General features: G+C 43.6%; 1 long non-coding RNA gene and 37 other non-coding genes across 39 annotated transcripts; all 38 read left to right on the top strand.

The window, feature by feature from the left end:
* The first annotated feature begins 16 nt into the window (after positions 1-16).
* Positions 17-89, top strand: trnaf-gaa (transfer RNA phenylalanine (anticodon GAA)). The gene has a single exon. It is a non-coding gene; the product is annotated as a tRNA-Phe (tRNA).
* Positions 90-279: 190 nt separating this feature from the next.
* On the top strand, positions 280-352 carry trnaf-gaa (transfer RNA phenylalanine (anticodon GAA)). Its single transcript has one exon. It is a non-coding gene; the product is annotated as a tRNA-Phe (tRNA).
* Positions 353-550: 198 nt separating this feature from the next.
* Positions 551-623, top strand: trnaf-gaa (transfer RNA phenylalanine (anticodon GAA)). The gene has a single exon. It is a non-coding gene; the product is annotated as a tRNA-Phe (tRNA).
* Positions 624-810: 187 nt separating this feature from the next.
* Positions 811-883, top strand: trnaf-gaa (transfer RNA phenylalanine (anticodon GAA)). Its single transcript has one exon. It is a non-coding gene; the product is annotated as a tRNA-Phe (tRNA).
* A 190-nt stretch (positions 884-1,073) lies between these two features.
* Positions 1,074-1,146, top strand: trnaf-gaa (transfer RNA phenylalanine (anticodon GAA)). The gene has a single exon. It is a non-coding gene; the product is annotated as a tRNA-Phe (tRNA).
* A 172-nt stretch (positions 1,147-1,318) lies between these two features.
* On the top strand, positions 1,319-1,391 carry trnaf-gaa (transfer RNA phenylalanine (anticodon GAA)). The gene has a single exon. It is a non-coding gene; the product is annotated as a tRNA-Phe (tRNA).
* Positions 1,392-1,589: 198 nt separating this feature from the next.
* trnal-uag (transfer RNA leucine (anticodon UAG)) lies at positions 1,590-1,680 on the top strand. Its single transcript is given in 2 exon segments — positions 1,590-1,626; positions 1,645-1,680. It is a non-coding gene; the product is annotated as a tRNA-Leu (tRNA).
* Positions 1,681-1,856: 176 nt separating this feature from the next.
* On the top strand, positions 1,857-1,929 carry trnaf-gaa (transfer RNA phenylalanine (anticodon GAA)). The gene has a single exon. It is a non-coding gene; the product is annotated as a tRNA-Phe (tRNA).
* A 202-nt stretch (positions 1,930-2,131) lies between these two features.
* Positions 2,132-2,204, top strand: trnaf-gaa (transfer RNA phenylalanine (anticodon GAA)). The gene has a single exon. It is a non-coding gene; the product is annotated as a tRNA-Phe (tRNA).
* Positions 2,205-2,391: 187 nt separating this feature from the next.
* Positions 2,392-2,464, top strand: trnaf-gaa (transfer RNA phenylalanine (anticodon GAA)). Its single transcript has one exon. It is a non-coding gene; the product is annotated as a tRNA-Phe (tRNA).
* Positions 2,465-2,654: 190 nt separating this feature from the next.
* Positions 2,655-2,727, top strand: trnaf-gaa (transfer RNA phenylalanine (anticodon GAA)). Its single transcript has one exon. It is a non-coding gene; the product is annotated as a tRNA-Phe (tRNA).
* Positions 2,728-2,899: 172 nt separating this feature from the next.
* On the top strand, positions 2,900-2,972 carry trnaf-gaa (transfer RNA phenylalanine (anticodon GAA)). Its single transcript has one exon. It is a non-coding gene; the product is annotated as a tRNA-Phe (tRNA).
* A 198-nt stretch (positions 2,973-3,170) lies between these two features.
* Positions 3,171-3,261, top strand: trnal-uag (transfer RNA leucine (anticodon UAG)). Its single transcript is given in 2 exon segments — positions 3,171-3,207; positions 3,226-3,261. It is a non-coding gene; the product is annotated as a tRNA-Leu (tRNA).
* Positions 3,262-3,437: 176 nt separating this feature from the next.
* On the top strand, positions 3,438-3,510 carry trnaf-gaa (transfer RNA phenylalanine (anticodon GAA)). Its single transcript has one exon. It is a non-coding gene; the product is annotated as a tRNA-Phe (tRNA).
* Positions 3,511-3,712: 202 nt separating this feature from the next.
* Positions 3,713-3,785, top strand: trnaf-gaa (transfer RNA phenylalanine (anticodon GAA)). The gene has a single exon. It is a non-coding gene; the product is annotated as a tRNA-Phe (tRNA).
* Positions 3,786-3,975: 190 nt separating this feature from the next.
* On the top strand, positions 3,976-4,048 carry trnaf-gaa (transfer RNA phenylalanine (anticodon GAA)). Its single transcript has one exon. It is a non-coding gene; the product is annotated as a tRNA-Phe (tRNA).
* Positions 4,049-4,214: 166 nt separating this feature from the next.
* trnaf-gaa (transfer RNA phenylalanine (anticodon GAA)) lies at positions 4,215-4,287 on the top strand. The gene has a single exon. It is a non-coding gene; the product is annotated as a tRNA-Phe (tRNA).
* Positions 4,288-4,488: 201 nt separating this feature from the next.
* Positions 4,489-4,561, top strand: trnaf-gaa (transfer RNA phenylalanine (anticodon GAA)). The gene has a single exon. It is a non-coding gene; the product is annotated as a tRNA-Phe (tRNA).
* Positions 4,562-4,727: 166 nt separating this feature from the next.
* On the top strand, positions 4,728-4,800 carry trnaf-gaa (transfer RNA phenylalanine (anticodon GAA)). The gene has a single exon. It is a non-coding gene; the product is annotated as a tRNA-Phe (tRNA).
* Positions 4,801-4,982: 182 nt separating this feature from the next.
* On the top strand, positions 4,983-5,055 carry trnaf-gaa (transfer RNA phenylalanine (anticodon GAA)). The gene has a single exon. It is a non-coding gene; the product is annotated as a tRNA-Phe (tRNA).
* Positions 5,056-5,478: 423 nt separating this feature from the next.
* Positions 5,479-5,551, top strand: trnaf-gaa (transfer RNA phenylalanine (anticodon GAA)). Its single transcript has one exon. It is a non-coding gene; the product is annotated as a tRNA-Phe (tRNA).
* A 198-nt stretch (positions 5,552-5,749) lies between these two features.
* trnal-uag (transfer RNA leucine (anticodon UAG)) lies at positions 5,750-5,846 on the top strand. The gene is made up of 2 exons: positions 5,750-5,786; positions 5,811-5,846. It is a non-coding gene; the product is annotated as a tRNA-Leu (tRNA).
* A 176-nt stretch (positions 5,847-6,022) lies between these two features.
* Positions 6,023-6,095, top strand: trnaf-gaa (transfer RNA phenylalanine (anticodon GAA)). The gene has a single exon. It is a non-coding gene; the product is annotated as a tRNA-Phe (tRNA).
* Positions 6,096-6,297: 202 nt separating this feature from the next.
* trnaf-gaa (transfer RNA phenylalanine (anticodon GAA)) lies at positions 6,298-6,370 on the top strand. The gene has a single exon. It is a non-coding gene; the product is annotated as a tRNA-Phe (tRNA).
* A 202-nt stretch (positions 6,371-6,572) lies between these two features.
* Positions 6,573-6,645, top strand: trnaf-gaa (transfer RNA phenylalanine (anticodon GAA)). Its single transcript has one exon. It is a non-coding gene; the product is annotated as a tRNA-Phe (tRNA).
* Positions 6,646-7,088: 443 nt separating this feature from the next.
* Positions 7,089-7,179, top strand: trnal-uag (transfer RNA leucine (anticodon UAG)). Its single transcript is given in 2 exon segments — positions 7,089-7,125; positions 7,144-7,179. It is a non-coding gene; the product is annotated as a tRNA-Leu (tRNA).
* A 176-nt stretch (positions 7,180-7,355) lies between these two features.
* On the top strand, positions 7,356-7,428 carry trnaf-gaa (transfer RNA phenylalanine (anticodon GAA)). The gene has a single exon. It is a non-coding gene; the product is annotated as a tRNA-Phe (tRNA).
* A 202-nt stretch (positions 7,429-7,630) lies between these two features.
* trnaf-gaa (transfer RNA phenylalanine (anticodon GAA)) lies at positions 7,631-7,703 on the top strand. The gene has a single exon. It is a non-coding gene; the product is annotated as a tRNA-Phe (tRNA).
* A 1,431-nt stretch (positions 7,704-9,134) lies between these two features.
* On the top strand, positions 9,135-9,207 carry trnaf-gaa (transfer RNA phenylalanine (anticodon GAA)). Its single transcript has one exon. It is a non-coding gene; the product is annotated as a tRNA-Phe (tRNA).
* Positions 9,208-9,578: 371 nt separating this feature from the next.
* LOC138597472 (uncharacterized) lies at positions 9,579-11,250 on the top strand. 2 transcript variants are annotated; one of them, XR_011308605.1, is made up of 4 exons: positions 9,579-9,667; positions 10,419-10,568; positions 10,666-10,752; positions 10,835-11,250. It is a non-coding gene; the product is annotated as an uncharacterized lncRNA (long non-coding RNA). The 2 variants fall into 2 exon arrangements; XR_011308604.1 differs by lacking the exon at positions 9,579-9,667 and having other exon boundaries at positions 10,095-10,568.
* A 945-nt stretch (positions 11,251-12,195) lies between these two features.
* Positions 12,196-12,268, top strand: trnaf-gaa (transfer RNA phenylalanine (anticodon GAA)). The gene has a single exon. It is a non-coding gene; the product is annotated as a tRNA-Phe (tRNA).
* A 191-nt stretch (positions 12,269-12,459) lies between these two features.
* On the top strand, positions 12,460-12,532 carry trnaf-gaa (transfer RNA phenylalanine (anticodon GAA)). The gene has a single exon. It is a non-coding gene; the product is annotated as a tRNA-Phe (tRNA).
* Positions 12,533-12,712: 180 nt separating this feature from the next.
* On the top strand, positions 12,713-12,785 carry trnaf-gaa (transfer RNA phenylalanine (anticodon GAA)). Its single transcript has one exon. It is a non-coding gene; the product is annotated as a tRNA-Phe (tRNA).
* A 294-nt stretch (positions 12,786-13,079) lies between these two features.
* Positions 13,080-13,152, top strand: trnaf-gaa (transfer RNA phenylalanine (anticodon GAA)). Its single transcript has one exon. It is a non-coding gene; the product is annotated as a tRNA-Phe (tRNA).
* A 191-nt stretch (positions 13,153-13,343) lies between these two features.
* On the top strand, positions 13,344-13,416 carry trnaf-gaa (transfer RNA phenylalanine (anticodon GAA)). The gene has a single exon. It is a non-coding gene; the product is annotated as a tRNA-Phe (tRNA).
* A 180-nt stretch (positions 13,417-13,596) lies between these two features.
* Positions 13,597-13,669, top strand: trnaf-gaa (transfer RNA phenylalanine (anticodon GAA)). Its single transcript has one exon. It is a non-coding gene; the product is annotated as a tRNA-Phe (tRNA).
* Positions 13,670-13,987: 318 nt separating this feature from the next.
* On the top strand, positions 13,988-14,060 carry trnaf-gaa (transfer RNA phenylalanine (anticodon GAA)). Its single transcript has one exon. It is a non-coding gene; the product is annotated as a tRNA-Phe (tRNA).
* Positions 14,061-14,251: 191 nt separating this feature from the next.
* trnaf-aaa (transfer RNA phenylalanine (anticodon AAA)) lies at positions 14,252-14,324 on the top strand. The gene has a single exon. It is a non-coding gene; the product is annotated as a tRNA-Phe (tRNA).
* The last annotated feature ends 2,960 nt before the right edge of the window (positions 14,325-17,284 follow it).

Raw genomic sequence — 17,284 nt, 5'->3', positions numbered from 1 at the left:
TGTTGTTGGCCTCACAGCCGAAATAGCTCAGTTGGGAGAGCGTTAGACTGAAGATCTAAAGGTCCCTGGTTCGATCCCGGGTTTCGGCAGTGTAAAGTGATGGCTTGTGTTGATGTCATTGTGATGATGTCATCCACTGACTGTTTGTGGTCTGAAAAGATCTAAATTAGTCGAGAATGTTGTCCTGGTGTACAGTCACCCTGAGTCTTCATGCTCTCACTACCATGGGAATTCTTGGTGTGCTTTTGTCCATAGGAACATCAAGTTGTTGGCATCAGAGCCGAAATAGCTCAGTTGGGAGAGCGTTACACTGAAGATCTAAAGGTTCCTGGCTCCATCCCGGGTTTCGGCAGTGTCAAGTATGCATGTCTGGAGCAATGGCTCATGATGATGTCATCCACTGACTGTTTTCGGTTTGAAAAGGTCTAAATTAGTCGAGAATGTACTACTGGTGTACACCCTGAGTCATTTTGCAGTCTTCATGCTCTCACTACCATGGGAATTCTTGGTGTGCTTTTGTCCATAGGAACATCAAGTTGTTGGCATCAGAGCCGAAATAGCTCAGTTGCGAGAGCGTTAGACTGAAGACCTAAAGGTCCCTGGTTCAGTCCCGGGTTTCGGCAGTGTCACGTATGAATGTCAGGAGCAATGGCTCGTGATGATGTCATCCACTGACTGTTTGAAGTCTGAAAAGGTCTAGGTTAGTCCAGAATGTGCGACTGGTGTACACCATGAGTCATTTTGCTGTAAATAGCCTGGGAATTCTTGGTGTGCTTTTGTCCATGGGAACATCATGTTATTGGCCTCAGAGCGGAAATAGCTCAGTTGGGAGAGCGTTAGACTGAAGATCTAAAGGTCCCTGGTTCGATCCCGGGTTTCGGCAGTGTAAAGTGATGGCTAGTGTTGATGTCATTGTGATGATGTCATCCACTGACTGTTTGCGGTCTGAAAAGGTCTAAATTAGTTGAGAATGTTGTCCTGGTGTACAGTCACCCTGAGTCTTCATGCTCTCACTACCATGGGAATTGCTGGTGTGCTTTTGTCCATAGGAACATCATGTTGTTGGCCTCAGAGCCGAAATAGCTCAGTTGGGAGAGCGTTAGACTGAAGATCCAAAGGTCCCTGGTTCGATCCCGGGTTTCGGCAGTGTAAAGTGATGGCTAGTGTTGATGTCGTCCACTGACTCTTTGCGGTCTGAAAAGGTCTAAATTAGTCGAGAATGTCTTACTGGTGTACACCCTGAGTTATTTTGCTCTAAATAGCCTGGGAATTCTTGGTGAGCTATTGTCCATAGGAACATCGTGTTGTTGGCCTCAGAGCCAAAATAGCTCAGTTGGGAGAGCGTTACACTGAAGATCTAAAGGTTCCTGGCTCCATCCCGGGTTTCGGCAGTGTCAAGTATGCATGTCTGGAGCAATGGCTCATGATGATGTCATCCACTGACTGTTTTCGGTTTGAAAAGGTCTAAATTAGTCGAGAATGTACTACTGGTGTACACCCTGAGTCATTTTGCAGTCTTCATGCTCTCACTACCATGGGAATTCTTGGTGTGCTTTTGTCCATGGGAACATCATGTTGTTGGCCTCACAGCCGAAATAGCTCAGTTGGGAGAGCGTTAGACTTAGACTTAGACTTAGACTGAAGATCTAAAGGACCCTGGTTTGATCCCGGGTTTCGGCAATGTAAATTGATGGCTCGTGATGATGTCATCCGCTGACTGTTTGCAGTCTGAAAAGGTCTAAATTACTCGAGAAGGTTGTCCCGGTGTACAATCACCCTCAGTCTTCATGCTCTCACTATCATGGGAATTCTTGGTGTGCTTTTGTCCATAGGAACATCATGTTGTTGACCTCAGAGCCGAAATAGCTCAGTTGGGAGAGCGTTAGACTGAAGATCTAAAGGTCCCTGGTTCAATCCGGGGTTTCGGCAGTGTCACGTATGCATGTCTGGAGCAATGGCTCGTGATGATGTCATCCACTGACTGTCTTCGGTCTGAAAAGGTCTAAATTAGTCGAGAATGTGCTACTGGTGTACAGTCACCCTGAGTCATTTTGCAGTCTTCATGCTCTCACTACCATGGGAATTCTTGGTGTGCTTTTGTCCATAGGAACATCAAGTTGTCAGCATCAGAGCCGAAATAGCTCAGTTGGGAGAGCGTTAGACTGAAGATCTAAAGGTCCCTGGTTCGATCCCGGGTTTCGGCAGTGTCACGTATGAATGTCAGGAGCAATGGCTCGTGATGATGTCATCCACTGACTGTTTGAAGTCTGAAAAGGTCTAGGTTAGTCCAGAATGTGCGACTGGTGTACACCATGAGTCATTTTGCTGTAAATAGCCTGGGAATTCTTGGTGTGCTTTTGTCCATGGGAACATCATGTTATTGGCCTCAGAGCCGAAATAGCTCAGTTGGGAGAGCGTTAGACTGAAGATCTAAAGGTCCCTGGTTCGATCCCGGGTTTCGGCAGTGTAAAGTGATGGCTAGTGTTGATGTCATTGTGATGATGTCATCCACTGACTGTTTGCGGTCTGAAAAGGTCTAAATTAGTTGAGAATGTTGTCCTGGTGTACAATCACCCTGAGTCTTCATGCTCTCACTACCATGGGAATTGCTGGTGTGCTTTTGTCCATAGGAACATCATGTTGTTGGCCTCAGAGCCGAAATAGCTCAGTTGGGAGAGCGTTAGACTGAAGATCCAAAGGTCCCTGGTTCGATCCCGGGTTTCGGCAGTGTAAAGTGATGGCTAGTGTTGATGTCGTCCACTGACTCTTTGCGGTCTGAAAAGGTCTAAATTAGTCGAGAATGTCTTACTGGTGTACACCCTGAGTTATTTTGCTCTAAATAGCCTGGGAATTCTTGGTGAGCTATTGTCCATAGGAACATCGTGTTGTTGGCCTCAGAGCCAAAATAGCTCAGTTGGGAGAGCGTTACACTGAAGATCTAAAGGTTCCTGGCTCCATCCCGGGTTTCGGCAGTGTCAAGTATGCATGTCTGGAGCAATGGCTCATGATGATGTCATCCACTGACTGTTTTCGGTTTGAAAAGGTCTAAATTAGTCGAGAATGTACTACTGGTGTACACCCTGAGTCATTTTGCAGTCTTCATGCTCTCACTACCATGGGAATTCTTGGTGTGCTTTTGTCCATGGGAACATCATGTTGTTGGCCTCACAGCCGAAATAGCTCAGTTGGGAGAGCGTTAGACTTAGACTTAGACTTAGACTGAAGATCTAAAGGACCCTGGTTTGATCCCGGGTTTCGGCAATGTAAATTGATGGCTCGTGATGATGTCATCCGCTGACTGTTTGCAGTCTGAAAAGGTCTAAATTACTCGAGAAGGTTGTCCCGGTGTACAATCACCCTCAGTCTTCATGCTCTCACTATCATGGGAATTCTTGGTGTGCTTTTGTCCATAGGAACATCATGTTGTTGACCTCAGAGCCGAAATAGCTCAGTTGGGAGAGCGTTAGACTGAAGATCTAAAGGTCCCTGGTTCAATCCGGGGTTTCGGCAGTGTCACGTATGCATGTCTGGAGCAATGGCTCGTGATGATGTCATCCACTGACTGTCTTCGGTCTGAAAAGGTCTAAATTAGTCGAGAATGTGCTACTGGTGTACAGTCACCCTGAGTCATTTTGCAGTCTTCATGCTCTCACTACCATGGGAATTCTTGGTGTGCTTTTGTCCATAGGAACATCAAGTTGTCAGCATCAGAGCCGAAATAGCTCAGTTGGGAGAGCGTTAGACTGAAGATCTAAAGGTCCCTGGTTCGATCCCGGGTTTCGGCAGTGTCACGTATGCATGTCTGGAGCAATGGCTCGTGATGATGTCATCCACTGACTGTTTTCGGTCTGTAAGGTATAAATTAGTCGAGAATGTTCTACTGGTGTACAGTCACCCTGAGTCTTCATGCTCTCACTACCATGGGAATTGTTGGTGTGCTTTTGTCCATAGGAACATCATGTTGTTGGCCTCAGAGCCGAAATAGCTCAGTTGGGAGAGCGTTAGACTGAAGATCTAAAGGTCCCTGGTTCGATCCCGGGTTTCGGCAGTGTATGGCTAGTGTTGATGTCGTCCACTGACTCTTTGCGGTCTGAAAAGGTCTAAATTAGTCGAGAATGTCTTACTGGTGTACACCCTGAGTTATTTTGCTCTAAATAGCCTGGGAATTCTTGGTGAGCTATTGTCCATAGGAACATCGTGTTGTTAGCCTCAGAGCCGAAATAGCTCAGTTGGGAGAGTGTTAGACTGAAGATCTAAAGGTTCCTGGCTCCATCCCGGGTTTCGGCAGTGTCAAGTATGCATGTCTGGAGCAATGGCTCATGATGATGTCATCCACTGACTGTTTTCGGTTTGAAAAGGTCTAAATTAGTCAAGAATGTACTACTGGTGTACACCCTGAGTTATTTTGCTCTAAATAGCCTGGGAATTCTACCATGGGAATTGTTGGTGTGCTTTTGTCCATAGGAACATCATGTTGTTGGCCTCAGAGCCGAAATAGCTCAGTTGGGAGAGCGTTAGACTGAAGATCTAAAGGTCCCTGGTTCGATCCCGGGTTTCGGCAGTGTATGGCTAGTGTTGATGTCGTCCACTGACTCTTTGCAGTCTGAAAAGGTCTAAATTAGTCGAGAATGTCTTACTGGTGTACACCCTGAGTTATTTTGCTCTAAATAGCCTGGGAATTCTTGGTGAGCTATTGTCCATAGGAACATCGTGTTGTTAGCCTCAGAGCCGAAATAGCTCAGTTGGGAGAGTGTTAGACTGAAGATCTAAAGGTTCCTGGCTCCATCCCGGGTTTCGGCAGTGTCAAGTATGCATGTCTGGAGCAATGGCTCATGATGATGTCATCCACTGACTGTTTTCGGTTTGAAAAGGTCTAAATTAGTCAAGAATGTACTACTGGTGTACACCCTGAGTCATTTTGCAGTCTTCATGCTCTCACTACCATAGGAATTGTTGGTGTGCTTTTGTCCATAGGCATCAGAGCCGAAATAGCTCAGTTGGGAGAGCGCTAGACTGAAGATCTAAAGGTCCCTGGTTCGATCCCGGGTTTCGGCAGTGTCACGTATGCATGTCTGGAGCAATGGCTCGTGATGATGTCATCCACTGACTGTTTGCTGTCTGAAAAGGTCTAAATTAGTCAAGAATGTGCTACTGGTGTACAGTCATTTTGCAGTCTTCATGCTCTCACTACCATGGGAATTCTTGGTGTGCTTTTGTCCATGGGAACATCATGTTGTTGGTCTGACTGTTTGCAGTCTAAATTAGTCGAGAAGGTTGTCCCGGTGTACAATCGCCCTCAGTCTTCATGCTCTCACTATCATGGGAATTCTTGGTGTGCTTTTGTCCATAGGAACATCATGTTGTTGGCCTCACAGCCGAAATAGCTCAGTTGGGAGAGCGTTAGATATTTTGCTCTAAATAGCCTGGGAATTCTTGGTGAGCTATTGTCCATAGGAACATCGTGTTGTTGGCCTCAGAGCCAAAATAGCTCAGTTGGGAGAGCGTTACACTGAAGATCTAAAGGTTCCTGGCTCCATCCCGGGTTTCGGCAGTGTCAAGTATGCATGTCTGGAGCAATGGCTCATGATGATGTCATCCACTGACTGTTTTCGGTTTGAAAAGGTCTAAATTAGTCGAGAATGTACTACTGGTGTACACCCTGAGTCATTTTGCAGTCTTCATGCTCTCACTACCATGGGAATTCTTGGTGTGCTTTTGTCCATGGGAACATCATGTTGTTGGCCTCACAGCCGAAATAGCTCAGTTGGGAGAGCGTTAGACTTAGACTTAGACTTAGACTTAGACTGAAGATCTAAAGGACCCTGGTTTGATCCCGGGTTTCGGCAATGTAAATTGATGGCTCGTGATGATGTCATCCGCTGACTGTTTGCAGTCTGAAAAGGTCTAAATTACTCGAGAAGGTTGTCCCGGTGTACAATCACCCTCAGTCTTCATGCTCTCACTATCATGGGAATTCTTGGTGTGCTTTTGTCCATAGGAACATCATGTTGTTGACCTCAGAGCCGAAATAGCTCAGTTGGGAGAGCGTTAGACTGAAGATCTAAAGGTCCCTGGTTCAATCCGGGGTTTCGGCAGTGTCACGTATGCATGTCTGGAGCAATGGCTCATGATGATGTCATCCACTGACTGTCTTCAGTCTGAAAAGGTCTAAATTAGTCGAGAATGTGCTACTGGTGTACAGTCACCCTGAGTCATTTTGCAGTCTTCATGCTCTCACTACCATGGGAATTCTTGGTGTGCTTTTGTCCATAGGAACATCAAGTTGTCAGCATCAGAGCCGAAATAGCTCAGTTGGGAGAGCGTTAGACTGAAGATCTAAAGGTCCCTGGTTCGATCCCGGGTTTCGGCAGTGTCTCGTATGCATGTCTGGAGCAATGGCTCGTGATGATGTCATCCACTGACTGTTTTCGGTCTGAAAAGGTCTAAATTACTCGAGAATGTGCTACTGGTGTACAGTCACCCTGAGTCATTTTGCAGTCTTCATGCTCTCACTACCATGGGAATTCTTGGTGTGCTTTTGTCCATGGGAACATCATGTTGTTGGCCTCAGAGCCGAAATAGCTCAGTTGGGAGAGCGTTAGACTGAAGATCTAAAGGACCCTGGCTCGATCCCGGGTTTCGGCAGTGTAAAGTGATGGCTAGTGTTGATGTCATCCACTGACTCTTTGTGGTCTGAAAAGGTCTAAATTAGTCAAGAATGTCTTACTGGTGTACACCCTGAGTTATTTTGCTCTAAATAGCCTGGGAATTCTTGGTGAGCTATTGTCCATAGGAACATCGTGTTGTTGGCCTCAGGGCCAAAATAGCTCATTTGGGAGAGCGTTAGACTGAAGATCCAAAGGTTCCTGGCTCCATCCCAGGCCCCGGCAGTGTCAAGCATGCATGTCTGGAGCAATGGCTCATGATGATGTCATCCACTGACTGTTTTCGGTTTGAAAAGGTCTAAATTAGTCGAGAATGTACTACTGGTGTACACCCTGAGTCATTTTGCAGTCTTCATGCTCTCACTACCATGGGAATTCTTGGTGTGCTTTTGTCCATGGGAACATCATGTTGTTGGCCTCACAGCCGAAATAGCTCAGTTGGAAGAGCGTTAGACTTAGACTTAGACTTAGACTGAAGATCTAAAGGACCCTGGTTCGATCCCGGGTTTCGGCAATGTAAATTGATGGCTCGTGATGATGTCATCCACTGACAGTTTGCAGTCTGAAAAGGTCTAAATTACTCGAGAAGGTTATCCCGGTGTACAATCACCCTCAGTCTTCATCCTCTCACTATCATGGGAATTCTTGGTGTGCTTTTGTCCATAGGAACATCATGTTGTTGACCTCAGAGCCGAAATAGCTCAGTTGGGAGAGCGTTAGACTGAAGATCTAAAGGTCCCTGGTTTGATCCCGGGTTTCGGCAGTGTCACGTATGCATGTCTGGAGCAATGGCTCGTGATGATGTCATCCACTGACTGTTTTCGGTCTGAAAAGGTCTAAATTACTCGAGAATGTGCTACTGGTGTACAGTCACCCTGAGTCATTTTGCAGTCTTCATGCTCTCACTATCATGGGAATTCTTGGTGTGCTTTTGTCCATAGGAACATCATGTTGTTGGTCTCAGAGCCGAAATAGCTCAGTTGGGAGAGCGTTAGACTGAAGATCTAAATGTCCCTCGTTCAATCCTGGGTTTCAGCAGTGTCACGTATGAATGTCTGGAGCAATGGCTCGTGATGATGTCATCCACTGACTGTTTGCAGTCTAAAAAGGTCGAGAATGTGCTACTGTTGTACAGACACCCTGGCTGCTTCCCAAGTCTCTTTTTGATAGCTCCTCGCTCCTCGACCGAACCGGAATTAGTTGCGGAGCCGTCATATTCAGGACCGTCTCAAAGCTCTTATCGCTGCTCGGAGTTCCGAGGAGCGATAAGCGAGGATGCACGAGAGCAGCCTCCACGGAAGTCTTTTACTGGCCGACACGCCCCCTTATTACAGATCAGTTAGTGATTGGACGCTGCAGCAGATCGGACTTCTGTGAAACTTCACATCACCGGAGTTTCATATCGCAGAGAGGAAGAAGCGGACCTTAAAACAGACTTTACAGGGCGCCTTGAAACCGACTATAAACACCGTCAGTATAATGAGATGGTATCTGATAAGCTGAGATCGTTTAGAACGAAATATTGATCATAACTTGTCGTAAAATATATAAAATGCAGTGAATAACTGCAGATTTGATTTGTTTTCTGAGTCAACATCTGAGTAAAAATAAGTTGTCTAAAAATCAAAAGTGGCAAAAACAGATTCATTTCTATTAAAGTTCATCTAAAAAAATACCTCTCGTCATGATCAGTTATTCCCCTGCTAACTTTTATTACAGATGAATGAATGAATTCAGAGGGAGCAGGAGAGTCTCTCTGTCAGCAGGTAACACTTTTTACGTGTGAGAGTGATCATCAGTGAGGTCGGGTTTGATCAGCGTGACGTGATTTCTATTTATCCTGAAACTTTTAGCCTCATAAATCATTTTCATAGTTCATGAACAGACAATATTTGGGCTTATTAGATAATTAATTCAGATCAGATTATCAGTGATCAAAAATGTAAATAATGAACAAATAATATAAAGACACAGTGCTGTAGGAAATGTCCATATGGCTCTGCAGCAGGAACACAGACTGCAGCCTGTTCTTCATGTGCAGGTGTTTGTTACACAGGTAACAGGATACAGAGATGAAACACCGTTACTGTGTGTTTTATTAGAATTAATACAGAGCACATGTGTACAGACACAAACAGCTGCTAAAGCAGACTGACAGCTGATCCAGCGGTGATCAGCTGACGCGATCATCACAAACGGACGTCGCAGCACGTGACGCTTCATCGGAAAGGACGTCTCATGTCTCTTAAAAAACATTCCCTCGTTTCCTCTCTCCTCTCTTGGTTTCCTCGCGTCTCTCCATGCATCTCTGGTGGGAGGGACTAAGACGCAAGTGAACGACGCAAGTGAAGGGAACATGGATGCAATTTAAGAGACTTGGGAAGCAGCCCCTGAGTCATTTTGCTCTAAATATCCTGGGAATTCATGGTGTGCTTTTGTGCGTAGGAACATTGTGTTATTGGCCTCAGAGCCGAAATAGCTCAGTTGGGAGAGCGTTAGACTGAAGATCTAAAGGTCCCTGGTTCAATCCCGGGTTTCGGCAGTGTAAAGTGATGGCTTGTGTTGATGTCATCGTGATGATGTCATCCACTGACTGTTTGCGGTCTGAAAAGGTCTAAATTAGTCGAGAATGTTGTCCTGGTGTACCGGCACCCTGAGTCATCTTGCTCTAAATATCCTTGGAATCCTTAGTGTGCTTTTGTCCGTAGGAACATCGTGTGTTCAGCCTCAGAGCCGAAATAGCTCCACCGCACCCCCGTCCGACTGTTTCCCAGCCTCCAATCGCGTCCTCCCGATTTCAGCTTTCAAAGCCAATCGCGTCGCGGGGATTTCAGAATTCTCATCTTTCCCAACCAATGGCGCTCGGGGGATTTCAGCTTTCTAGCTCCCGCCCCCCTCCCTGCTCTCAGCCAATCTTAGCCACGCAAGTCCAACTTTCTGCGGGGAACCGGATGCGGCGGCAAACTCAAACTCGAAGCGGAATTTCAGCTCTCAATCTCAAGGTAAATGGCATCAATACAACTATTGTCATCCATATATTATTATATTGATCGTTCGCGCCATTGTGGTTAGCGTCTTTGTGTCAAATCCAGTTGTCGGTATAAAAAAAAAAAAGACCGACAGTCGTCTTGGTTAACACGGTCAATGTCTTCATTCACTACAATGATTATTGTTGTCAGCGTTAGAGACGCGTAAGTTATGTTTGTATTGTATTTTGTCGTGTTACATCGTCATGCATCCTGTATCTCCGCACGTCGTTGTCGTATCACCTCGATACTAACGTTGTTGAGGCCATTTCGGCTAAGTTTTTTATATATAGAATATAACATTGCCCTATTTCATGAGCTTATTGATTATTTATTAACATCTCGTGGAGGGAGGGGTCAGTTACTAAAAAAGAATGGGGAGTTTTGCTGTGTGGTAGGCTAAATAACAATTTCACAGTAACAGTGTTTTGTTTACAGTATGACCTTATAACTTATATATACTTCTAATGAAACTTGAATTATTACACACAACATGACCCTTACTGACCCTTACTTTTACCTGTTGTACCCTTCGTTTATGTATTTTTGCCCTATATTCCATGCTTAATCGCTATGTTTTATTAGTAGTTGTGAATAAGTTAATTCCACATATCTATACTATATTAACATTGACTTTGTTCTGTCTTATCTTACCTTATGATGGTAGCATTATGTGTTAAGATGGTGGGATTTGATAGTGTACATTTTTTCTCCTCTTTGGCCACAGATGGCTTCAACACAACAAAAACACAGGACTATGGGTGATGATGAATGGATGTGACGCCTGCGGAGGTTTGCTGCCGCAGGTGTTTGGCCGTCCGATGCAAGAAACAGGCCTGCTCCCCGCCAGAAGAAGTGGCATGACCTCTATCAGAAGGTAGAGTTGTATAAAGCAATTAGCATACAGTTATAAATGATGAAGCTAAATGTTTTTAAAAAGACACTTGCTTATTTGTTGTCATGAAATATTACAGATTGAGGAATGCCCAATGCAGCTGAGGGGGCAGGCAACTCTGTTCAAGGGCCCACAGACATGTGACTGTGGTTTCAATACTAAGAAGGTATTTGTAAACTAATATCAAATTGTCATGTGCAGATTGTTGATGTTGTATTCTTTATACTAATGTTTCTGCTTCTCTTTAGCCTCCCAAGAAAGTGTAGCCACCGAAGAAAGCGGCCACAGACCATCTACTGTCAGACCCATGCAGGGATGCCACTGGAGCAGTGGCTGGAAGACATTTAGTGGAAAAGGGCAGACATTTGTATTTTATTCTTTTTTTTTGGTATTGTATTTATTCACTATTGTGTTCTTTGCACTACTGGAGTCATTTGATTAATAATTTTTGGCATAATTTTTCTTATTTATTTTGTTGTGTTCAATTAATTGTCGTTCTATAATGTTGTGTGCGTGTGTGTGGAGATGGGGTGCGTGAAAGAGAGGGTTTGGGGGGTGGGACGTCTTTGTTTTCACTGTGTTTTCTATTTATAATAAATATGTGGTTTGTTTCTACAACAATTCTTTCATTTGACTTATTTAAATCTCAGTGTAAAACCAGGAGTCAAACAAGGTTTTGCTTTTTGCCCCACCATGCAGATGATAACACAATACAGTACCATAATATTGTGACTATAAAATTACTTAGATGGAAAAGAGACAATAAAAGCTAATATTTTCAATTCATTAGTTCGGAATAATGTCTTATAACTTATACAGTTCTTTGAATTAATGTCAATAAAACTATAAAACAATAAAACTAAAAACTGAGGTGAAATGAAAATCACACTATCACTTTCCTGCACATCATGAATGCATAATAAAATACAGAATGACAAATAGTATTGATTTCACTAAATCTGAATACTAATAAGTGTTTTCTTATGTCATATAACTCATATAACTCATTTAACTTATTTCACTTTTTTAATCTAAACAATCCAAAGCACTTTGGGTGAAATTTGTGTTGATCCAGGCAGGGATTGAACCTGCGACCTTTGGATCCATAATTCCTATTTACAGAAACCACAAATATTCAACATTTGGGTGATTTCTGGAATTATTATAAAAAATTATGAGCTGGAGGGGCTTTTCACATGCAGAAGAGCCATTAAGAGTCCTCATTTTCTCTCCTTTTCTCTCTTTTTCTCTCTTTTTCCTCTCTTTTCCCTCTTTTTCTTCCTTCCCCCTTCTTCCCCTTCTTCCCCTTCTTTCCTCTTTCTTCCCCCCGCCATACAGACTATTGTTCCCCAGCTTTAGCGGAGTTGGGAGAGCGTTAGACTGAAGATCTAAAGGTCCCTGGTTCGATCCCGGGTTTCGGCAGTGTCACGTATGAATGTCAGGAGCAATGGCTCGTGATGATGTCATCCACTGACTGTTTGAAGTCTGAAAAGGTCTAGGTTAGTCTAGAATGTGCGACTGGTGTACACCGTGAGTCATTTTGCTCTAAATAGCCTGGGAATTCTTGGTGTGCTTTTGTCCGTAGGAACATCGTGTGTTCAGCATCAGAGCCGAAATAGCTCAGTTGGGAGAGCGTTAGACTGAAGATCTAAAGGTCCCTGGTTCGATCCCGGGTTTCGGCAGTGTCACGTATGAATGTCAGGAGCAATGGCTCGTGATGATGTCATCCACTGACTGTTTGAAGTCTGAAATGGTCTAAATTAGTCGAGAATGTTGTCCTGGTGTACAGGCACCCTGAGTCATCTTGCTCTAAATATCCTTGGAATCCTTAGTGTGCTTTTGTCCGTAGGAACATCGCGTGTCCACCCTCAGAGCCGAAATAGCTCAGTTGGGAGAGCGTTAGACTGAAGATCTAAAGGTCCCTGGTTCGATCCCGGGTTTCAGCAGTGTAAAGTGATGGCTTGTGTTGATGTTTTCGTGATGATGTCATCCACTGACTGTTTGCCGTCTAAATTAGTCGAGAATGTTGTCCTGGTGTACAGACACCCTGAGTCATTTTGCTCTAAATATCCTGGGAATTCTTGGTGTGCTTTTGTCCGTAGGAACATCGTGTGTTCAGCCTCAGAGCCGAAATAGCTCAGTTGGGAGAGCGTTAGACTGAAGATCTGAAGGTCTCTGGTTCGATCCCGGGTTTCGGCAGTGTCACGTATGAATGTCAGGAGCAGTGGCTCGTGATGATGTCATCCACTGACTATTTGAAGTCTGAAAAGGTCTAAATTATTCAAGAATGTGGTACTGGTGTACAGTCATCTTGGGAATTCTTGGTGTGCTTTTGTCCGTAGGAACATCCTGTTGTTGGTCTGACTGTTTGCAGTCTAAATTATTCGAGAATGTTATCCTGGTATACAGTCACCCTCAGTCTTCATGCTCTCACTACCCTGGGAATTCTTGGTGTGCTTTTGTCAATAGGAACATCATGTTGTTGGCCTCAGAGCCGAAATAGCTCAGTTGGGAGAGCGTTAGACTGAAGATCTGAAGGTCCCTGGTTCGATCCCGGGTTTCGGCAGTGTCACATATGAATGTCTGGAGCAATGGCTCGTGATGATGTCATCCACTGGCTGTTTGAGGTCTAAAAAGGTCTAAATCATTCGAGAATGTGCTACTGGTGTACAGACACCCTGAGTCATTTTGCTCTAAATATCCTGGGAATTCTTGGTGTGCTTTTGTCCATAGGAACAACATGTTGTTGGCCTCAGAGCCGAAATAGCTCAGTTGGGAGAGCGTTAGACTGAAGATCTAAAGGTCCCTGGTTCGATCCCGGGTTTCGGCAGTGTAAAGTGATGGCTTGTGTTGATGTTTTCGTGATGATGTCATCCACTGACTGTTTGCCGTCTAAATTAGTCGAGAATGTTGTCCTGGTGTACAGACACCCTGAGTCATTTTGCTCTAAATATCCTGGGAATTCTTGGTGTGCTTTTGTCCGTAGGAACATCGTGTGTTCAGCCTCAGAGCCGAAATAGCTCAGTTGGGAGAGCGTTAGACTGAAGATCTGAAGGTCTCTGGTTCGATCCCGGGTTTCGGCAGTGTCACGTATGAATGTCAGGAGCAGTGGCTCGTGATGATGTCATCCACTGACTATTTGAAGTCTGAAAAGGTCTAAATTATTCAAGAATGTGGTACTGGTGTACAGACACCCTGAGTCATCTTGCTCTAAATATCTTGGGAATTCTTGGTGTGCTTTTGTCCGTAGGAACATCCTGTTGTTGGTCTGACTGTTTGCAGTCTAAATTATTCGAGAATGTTATCCTGGTATACAGTCACCCTCAGTCTTCATGCTCTCACTACCCTGGGAATTCTTGGTGTGCTTTTGTCAATAGGAACATCATGTTGTTGGCCTCAAAGCCGAAATAGCTCAGTTGGGAGAGCGTTAGACTGAAGATCTGAAGGTCCCTGGTTCGATCCCGGGTTTCGGCAGTGTCACGTATGAATGTCTGGAGCAATGGTTCGTGATGATGTCATCCACTGGCTGTTTGAGGTCTAAAAAGGTCTAAATTATTCGAGAATGTGCTACTGGTGTACAGACACCCTGAGTCATTTTGCTCTAAATATCCTGGGAATTCTTGGTGTGCTTTTGTCCATAGGAACAACATGTTGTTGGCCTCAGAGCCGAAATAGCTCAGTTGGGAGAGCGTTAGACTAAAGATCTAAAGGTCCCTGGTTCAATCCTGGGTTTCGGCAGTGTCATGTATGAATGTCCGGAGCAGTGGCTCAGTGTAGAGTCGGTCATCTTTCAATCAGAAGGTCGGAGGTTCGATCCCCAGCTCCGTCAGGCTACATGTGGAAGTGTCCTTGGAACCCCAAATTGCTTCCGGTGGCATAGCCAACGGGTATGAATGTGATATCTGATTGACAGTTGGGCACGTTACGTAGCAGCCTCTGCCATCAGTGTATGAATGTCTGTGTGAATGGGTGAAAGGCAGCTTTGAGTGATCGCAAAGACTAGAAAAGCGCAATATAAGTACAGTCCATTTACCATATAGATTGTTGTACCTGTTACCACTGTACCATTCACTGTTGGTAGAGTTCTTATTAACTGTATGAATCTTTCTTCTTTGACCATGGCTTTAGGCAAAGTTAAAGATTATAATCTTAACAAAATTATAGAAAACATGACATTTCAAGTTGGCATATTTTATAAGCCATTCATATATAAAATAGGTTTAAATCTGAAACTAATTTTTGAGGATATTATTGGGTAGACAATTACATATGACTTCTCTTCTGCTCTTCCTTCTAAATGCATGAAGACACGTTATTTGTAGTGCAAATATTCCGTGTTGAAATTCCAGAATGTGGTTCTTCTTGATTGTTCTGTGCAATGGAGATTTGTTACTCTGTGTGTGTGTGACTTAAACCGACTCTTCTCTGCCCTCCACTCTATTGTCAGTATACATATTCATCTTGCAGTGTACTTATTAGATGTTTGAGATGTGCTAGCCTCAGCCAGCCGTCTTCCTTTAGTGTTATCATTCCAGGCTTTTACCAGTAAACTCTACTCTTGGCTCTCTTTCTCCACCTGCTGTCCCTTACTTTCACCAGTCCAGTGCAGACAAGGGGCTCGATAAGAAATTGCTGTAATAAAAAAGATTATTAAAGAGTGCTCCATGTTTTAGAATATAGCGCAGGGCCAGTTTTCTATGAACAATCTGTTATTTTCCCTTCTATTTTGGCTAATGCTCCATTCTTCTTTGTCTCTCTACTGGTCTGTCTCTCTGTATTTCTCATTGACATTTTTGGTTTTATGGGTCTTAATGTTGATGACAGTGAGGACTATGGCAGAGGGCCAAGAGCAGGGAGGGATGAAGAGATGGAGGAGAGGAGGATGAGGTTGAGGGAGGAGCGGTGGGTGGCAAGAGGGGCAGAGATTTGCAAACAAATTTAATAACTAGCCTGCAGAATGGAATCACTTTGCTAGCTTTAGAATTGCTCACCTCCCTGAAAGAGAGTGAGCTGGAGTGAGAGAGGGGGATATTGAAAAGAGAGGGTGGGGATGAGGATGGCAGATGCAGTATTAAAGGACTGGAGAAAATTTGAAACATGTCACATCAATTTCAGCTACTGCAGTTATCAGGGTGTTTGGTTTATACCTGAATACACTGGTGAAAGGGAGAGAATAAGCCGGGGAGGAGGAGAAATGCTGGCACACACACACACATAAATGGAAAGTTGAAATTGGAGAAAGGGAAGATTGCAAAAGATAGCACAGAGGACACAAAAACTGGGAGATAGAAACAGAGGACAGGAGAGACAGATGGAAGAAGATTAAAATGTTAAATCAGCTCTTCTTTAAATGTTAACATACAGCTGAGGGGGAAAGATTTGATCAAAAAATGATGATATTAATTCAAACTAAAGAGCAAAATTTCGAGCACAAATACCCTAATCAGCCAACGTCTTGATCAAACGGCTTCTTAATAAGTCTCATTACCAGTTATCAGTGACTTCTCAAAATCATTATGATAGTCATTGTCATAGCAGTATCAAGCCACTGCCTTTCAAAACTCCAAACTTGTTTCTAAATTACCTTTTTTCCTTTTTTAGTTAAACATGTATTATGGTGGCACATGTAAATAAATCACCTTGACATCAATCCAAAAAGTCTGCCTCTTACATTTTTAACCGCTTCAGTCAGGCCGCACCACAGAGATTATGTTATGTTGACACTATAATTCACAGAGAAGGAGAGCCCAGCCAGCGATATTCAAAACACCACTAAATATTCTGATATGATCAGTGCAGAAACACAAAGTGGTACATTTGTTAAACTTAAATTGTAAGTATGAATATACCTTAAATTCATGTAATCAAAATGTTACTGATGGAGCCTTTAATAAATGTGGAGGCTTGGACCATATCCTGGTCATAATTACTCAGAATCCTAAGTAATTATTTCCCAGCCTGCTTAATAACTCCCTCTTGTGTAACCACGAATAAAGATTTTTTTTATTGGCTGGGAATTGTGGCTGTTTGATCGGTTGGGAATGGTGATAGTGTCTCCAGTGTGGTTAATTGCTGCTCTGAAATCATTTTAATAAGAACAAATGCCCTTGGTGGTCTCTCTCTCTCTCTCTCTCTCTCTCCTGCTGACACACAATGGCTGAGAGAGGGAAAAAGATTGAAGTGTTTCCTTTAATGAGATATTAAAACGTCCCACTTTCTAATTAATCTCACTGATTACATGCAACTGTCATTGGATAGCAAGGCTACCAAAAAGTCCACTTACATGCCAACACTCTGAGACAGAGGAGAAGATATGCAGAAAGGAGGAGCTGCTTCTCTGGGGGTTCTTGCCAAGCCTTCTGTCACTTTAATGAACAGATAATCTATGCATGATGTATACATTAAAGATTAGACCAGCACCTTCAGATAAACATTAGTTTGCTTAACTAATGGGCAATCGATAGTTTGTGACTCTTTATTTTCCCATTGGGTTTGATAAACTGTATGAAATATTCAATGCGTGTTTATTATTTAGAATCATGTATTCTGGTTCACTTTAAAGAATTTGCAACTCAAAACTACACTCTAACATATTTATAACATGATGTAAAACACCTTCATTTATTCAAGTCAGGCTTAAGCTTGTGTCATATTGGGTTCTATATCAGTTTTAATCCCCAGTTCTGAGGCTTGTGAAA

The sequence above is a fragment of the Semicossyphus pulcher genome, unplaced genomic scaffold, assembly GCF_022749685.1.
Source record: "Semicossyphus pulcher isolate SPU_LCO1_2020_fin unplaced genomic scaffold, fSemPul1.0.p SCAF_19, whole genome shotgun sequence".
Classification (NCBI taxonomy): domain Eukaryota; kingdom Metazoa; phylum Chordata; class Actinopteri; order Labriformes; family Labridae; genus Semicossyphus; species Semicossyphus pulcher.
The sequence above is the reverse complement of the archived record's forward strand: the minus strand, read 5'-3'. Positions and strand labels throughout refer to the sequence as shown.